This window comes from Natrix helvetica (assembly GCF_964273705.1).
Source record: "Natrix helvetica genome assembly, chromosome: 4".
NCBI lineage: Eukaryota > Metazoa > Chordata > Lepidosauria > Squamata > Natricidae > Natrix > Natrix helvetica.
This window is the reverse complement of record NC_138550.1, coordinates 42,323,637-42,329,857: the sequence shown is the minus strand read 5'-3', so window position 1 is coordinate 42,329,857 and position 6,221 is coordinate 42,323,637. Positions and strand designations below refer to the sequence as shown.

The 6,221-nt window shown below is 36.2% G+C and overlaps 1 pseudogene across 1 annotated transcript; it reads right to left on the bottom strand.

The window, feature by feature from the left end:
* Nucleotides 1–423: 423 nt before the first annotated feature.
* Nucleotides 424–1,777, bottom strand: LOC309392144 (cerebellar degeneration-related protein 2-like; annotated as a pseudogene). Its single transcript has one exon. The product of its transcript is annotated as a cerebellar degeneration-related protein 2-like (transcript).
* Nucleotides 1,778–6,221: the final 4,444 nt, after the last annotated feature.

Here is a 6,221-nt window from a genome sequence, read left to right as displayed (position 1 = left end):
AGAACAATGGCATCACTAAAAGTTGAGATAATATAATTAGTATCTTTCTAAATACAAACACTTAATTTGTACTTTTGAATCCCAAGCATCACTGTGTTGGACTGCAGCCAATCATAACTTTTAAGGCTGAGTACAATACAAGTGCAGTTATTTCACTAATGGAATAATATTTTTATCCTGCATTTACAAGTACTCCTTGACTTACAGCCATTTAATGACTGTTCAAAGTTACAACAGCACTGAAAAAAGTGAGTTATGACCATATTTCACACTTTTAACCATTGCAGCATTCCTATGGTCACCTCTTACTGGGAGTTGTGCATATAAGATAAAAATTTCTCAAATCAAGAATGTGAAAAGTTCATGCAGTTGAGTTGATGAGAAAATAGTTTGGCCCCGTGTTCTTTCATGCCGTTTTTATATTTACTCCCCTAATATATATTTTGCCCGGTGTTCATCAATGTCCTTTTTAGTTTCTTTGATCCAACTAAAGATTTCCTTGAAGAGAAGTTTATATTCGGGAAAAACGTTGGAAGAGAAGTTGGCTGAATTAGCAGTCGGGGAACTGGGTTCCCTAAGACCACCATCCAGGGGTATGCTTCTACCATGGACATCTTTGGGACACTGTTTTGAGGTCTGCACAGCCTTGTGGTCCAGCAATTCTTTGTCCATTTGACACTTCTGCAGAAATTCCTCGTACTTGACCTTCAAGGTGTTGTATTGGGCGTCCACCTCGTTGAGTAGGGAGATGCCCCGTTGCTTGACAGCCTCCACCTTCCTGATGCAAGTCTCTTCATGGCCTTTGAAGAGGTCTTCGCCCACTGCGCTGCCAAGAAAGCTCTCACTGCTGCTTCTTTTGAGGGACCTCTTCTTCAGCTCAGGAAGGATGAAGGACATCCCATCCCAAGGACCGTGGCTGAGTTCTTTCGCTAAGGGGCCTTTAAGGAAATGAAAAAAAGATTTTGGGGGCAGTTGCTCCATCCATTTGGACAGGGGCTTCCAGAATTAAAGAGCTGCTTCATTTCAGCCACTTCCGTCTCCAGTTCCTTGGCTCTCGCCTGGTACAGATGGATGTCCACCAGCCGTTGCTCCAGATCTGTGTTTTCCTTCAGCAGAAAATTTTACTCTTCCTCCATAGACAAGCACTTTTCTTTCTCCACATTGAGCTGAGTTTGCAAGAGATTCACTGCCTTCATCACATTCTGGTTTTCCTCTTCTACAGGGCTTAGTTGACTATCCATTGATATAATCTTTTCTGCAAATATGTGATCATAGACAAAATACTTGCGGAGATCATAGAGTTCTTTCAGGCATGGAAAACTCTGGACCGATTTGGGCTGCTCAGGTCTTTCGTAATTGACGTGGCATTGCCCAGAGGCCTTCAACTCTTCCATCTGCCTCTGCAGTTCATCGATGTGAGTCTGGAGGTTTTCAATGGTCTCTGTGAGACTTCCTATCTTTTGCTGGGAGGCCCTGCTGTTGGCAACCAGTTTTTGATTCGTATCTTCTAGTTCTCTCACCGTGACATCCAGTTGCTCATAAACTTTGGCGTGCTGATCGTTCATTTGGCGTAGAAGATCCACCTGCTTGGTAAGATACTCTATTTCCTGCAGTTGTTCCTGGTTGGCTTCAGAGAGGACTCCAGTTCTGTGTTTCAGTCCAAAAGGGTCTTCCTCAGCTAAGCAGCCAGATGAAGATCTTGCTGCAGGTCCTGCTGGTCGTATCATGGCTCATCCTCGCAGATCTCGAACTCCTCCACCAGGCTGTCAGTGAGCATCGCGCTGCCGCCTCTGCCGCCGCTCACTATCCGTGCGGGCACCGGGCTGCGCACTGCCTTTAAAGCCTCCCCCGAGTGCTTCTGAATGCCTCCGGATGCTCCCGAATGCGCCGCTCCGCCACACCCGCTGGGCTCAGGGGGCGTGTCCATAAAGTATAAACTAAAACTTTAGTATTTTGTTGTGATCTCCCATTTGTATTAATCATCAACCATAGACAGCCAGGAACACTATAAATTTGCTCACCTTGTACTGCATCTCCAAGGGACACTAAGCACATTTGCAACTGCATGTGATGTAATAATTAAGACCAAGCTAACGTTATTGGTGCTGGTAAAATCAGAATAATTATCACAACTTACCAGATCAGAAATATGAGTCCAGAAATGATCGCTCCAATTCACAGTGAACTATAGAATATTTGTTGTTTGTTTAAACTTTTATTTTTTTTAATTAATTAATTGTAATCCATTTAGTGGTTAAAATCATCTTCCTATCCTGGTTTGGATTTACTGCCTCAGCTTTGACAAAGCTGAAATGTTTCTGTATATTGATGCTGGCATGTTTATACAATCTTTTCAATAAACACGTTGGGTAGGCTGGTTATGAAAAATTCAACCACCTACTTTAATTATGCATCATAGTACCTATCTCTTCACCCCAAATATAACAGAAGGACAGATGTAATGCATGAATCATAAAGTAATATCATTACTCTAGCCATGAAATCTCTACTGATTAAAAAAGAAAAATAGAAATATTTTAAAGCAGATTTATAGGGCACTATTTCAAAACTGTTAGAGAATTCAAGCAATCGGGATATCTTGGTGATATTTTCAGAAACAGCTAAGATTTTAGGAAGAAACTCATAAACCTGATCACATTGATAGAACACACCTTTCTTATACGATTATGATTCATATTGAAATAGCACAATATGTGGACATTTGGTTGTAGGTGGGCATTCATCAGTTTGAATTTTGGACAGGAAGAATGTAAACCCAGATGGTGGACAGCTTGAGACACTCAGTCAAAAGGCAAATACTTTGGCATGGAAAACATCAAAACTCACGTGCCAGTTATTAACCATTTCATCTGTTTGTGAAAGTTTAGGTGCAAATATCTATCACATTCATTTATTTATTAGATACATTGACTTTGAACAATGTAAAAGAGCTAAATGTCAATTGGAAACCAACAAAATGTTAATAAATGAGAAAATGCAGTAAGAGCTGCAAAAAAGAGCAACAGATAAACAAAAATCAAAGAAATCAATACAGTGATGTACATTACCAATTCTTTCAGAATTCTATGGAGAGGAAAGCAGTACTGCAGTGGCTTACACCGAGCAAAATATTTAATAGAATTCATACACACTGTGGAATGCACGGCAACAACATATATCCTTTGGGGCTTTTTTCATTCCCTTTATTCTTCTACACTGGGGAAACCATGGCTTTTTGACAAAGTCTAGAGCAACCATATTAAAGTACAGATGAGTCTTAAGACTTATTTACAGCTATTATCATTAAAACTGATGCCCATTGCTCTTTGAAAGGATCTAGATAATCTGCTTCCTCTAGGGCACTGTGCAATTGTAATCTCCAAACTCTCTTTGCCATTTTTCCTAAAAAGAGAAGGTTAGAGACCAAACAATAGCTTTAAAAAAAACATCGTCAAAATCTATGCTACATATTATTTTGCACTTTTATTTGTGTAAAAAAAGTATCATTAGAGTTGTATACTCTAATTTGGACAAGAGATGCATTTTAAATCAGAAATAGCTCTCATCAGAAAAGAGGATTTCCAAAAGAAAATTTATTTAATAGTAGTACCATAAGGTATATAAAAAAGGACTAACTAATTGATCTAAAAAAAGTATAAAAGAGGATCCGAATTGGGTACTTTGACATCATCAAATAGAATAAGGCAGTATTGTGTGGTAATTATCTGGCTTTAGTTCTTTTGGACAAGTGGGTAAGGTCTACAAGGATATGTTTACACTTATAGGCTGTAGATTGTATGTTTTAATAAATCCCTAAGTGAACAGAAACTGACATATGTCAGTCAAGTATCTTTCTGCAAAACTGAGTACACATTTGTTATTTATGTGCTATTTTTCAGGCATACAAAGTAGGAAAACAATATGATAGGTATACAAACATTTGGTCACTCTAGTGGTTCAGTGTTATTTTTTGTTGATTTATTTCTTTTAGTGAACATCTGTTAATTAGGCACCAAAAGTCAATCAACTTGTTAGGTTAGGCCATTAGACCTACCATGAATGCAAGGCCACAAACAAACAAATATGCTGACTCTTCTAATCTCTTAGATTGTGATCGTAATTCTGACTATTTTCATCTTGACTCCTTAGCATTTAAAAATAAAATTTTAAAAAAACCCCATCCATTGAGCAGTTTCAATTATGAGTTGGAAGACAAAGAAAATATTTTCTTAGAATCACATGAAAATGCAAAACAAAACTCAAGGATCACTATCAATGACACATTAACAAATTTAGCAAAAATTGGAATGTAATAAAGATCAGCAATCTGCATGAAGAATTGTCAAAAGAAAACTTTTCATCATCTAAAGTAGGCATGTCCAAACTGTGCCCACGTGCCAGATGCAGGCTTGAATGGCTAGTAATGCAGTCCCACAGGATAATAAAAAAATATTTAAAAATAAAGTAAGTTTGTTATTTGCATACAGTAATTATCTTACATATTTTATATGTGATCCATTACAGGTTAGGCAAGCCAAGAAGCAACCATGATCTAAAGTATCCAAAACAAATAGATAATCCTGGCACATTTAGGAGCAAAGTGGTATAGACTAATGAATTAAATTGAAATGTTTGGTCACAACCCATGCAATGTACATTTGGGAAAAGAAGAGTATACTATCGGTAGAAAATAACTTTAGCAATTGTTAAGTATACAAGTGAATTTATTATGTTTTGGAGTTATGTGGCAACTAGAGACACAGGAAGCATTGTGTGGATAAAAAGACAATGGATCCAACTAAAAATTAGTACAAGTTAACATGTATGTGATGAAGATCGAAGGATTCATTTAGATACACTTTTTGAAAATGAAGAATCAAGTGAAACCTTCCCTTTCTCCTCCTCCATTTTATTGTATGCAAATAGGACAAATCGTCCTCCTTCAGCAATGAAAGGAGTACCATAAAATATGTTATTCATTTATTCAATAAGCAATCACCACCATTCTGAATTACTCACAAATCCAAAATTAATATTATAAAATAAAGCATTATTACAATCCAAAAAGATAAAAATGAAAAAATCCAAAGTCTATAAGATGAAAACCAATGTCAAGCCGAAATGTAAACAATGCCAGACATGAGATATGAAATGAAAATAAAATAAAATTAGTAATTCATTAAAATCAAAGAAGCTTAATTATGTTACTTGCACATGGGAAAAACTGTTAAGGGTCTTCCACAAACACACAGCATAACAAAAAAATTCTTTTCGGACTTGCTTTTACTTCAGTAAATCACCTGTTCTTTACAATCAAGTGCTATGTCATCTTTCTTCACTCATTCAGCACTGTCACTAATTTGTGCAGATGTGCTATTCGTATATTAATAATCATTTGAAGAACTTAAAATAGTTTTTAGCATTATTTTTCTAGAACCAAGAATGTAACATCTGGAAAATGACAGTATTGATCATTCATTGTACATTGTACTTTTACACTTGCAAATTACATTTACAATTGTATATTCTACATTTTCAGTTTATTAAAAACATTATGCAATGAGTTTGGTTTTCAATTTATCCATTTTAGAAAATAAAAAAAAATATTTTTCTCTAATTTCCTACACTAATTATAAACACACAACAGATGTGCAATAAGGAAATGTATTTCAAAGAAGTATAAAAATGATATGCTAACAGCTGCAAGCTTAACAGTTGCAAGCTTAAATAAGTAAATAAAATCAAAAGTAGAGTTGTTAGTTATGCCAACTGATCTGTACTGTTCTTTCATTCCAGGATTTGCATTATGCTATTGTTTGATAGTGATTAGATTTATATATTTATCTGAACATGAATCAAAAGCAATAGTAGCTGTATCAGTCATGAATACAAGGAATTTAAAATCCATAGATGCAGTGATTTTATCAGACAACTGATTTGATAAATCTGATGCTGACAAGTTCCAAAACTTTTCATCATGGATATTGTCAGGAAGAGATAGAGAGGGAAATGAGGCTGATTTTATAACTTTCCAAACACTTTATTCAAGTTGAGCTTTATTCAATGTTCTGTCCCGTGATTCCAATGAATATTCAGACACAGGCATGGCCGTCTGCCACAACTAATTACATAGATAAAGCCACCCCTTGGCTAGGAGCCTAGAAAGTTATCTTCAAGAACCCAAGATTAACTTACAGAATGCTTTCTCAACGGCTCGTATA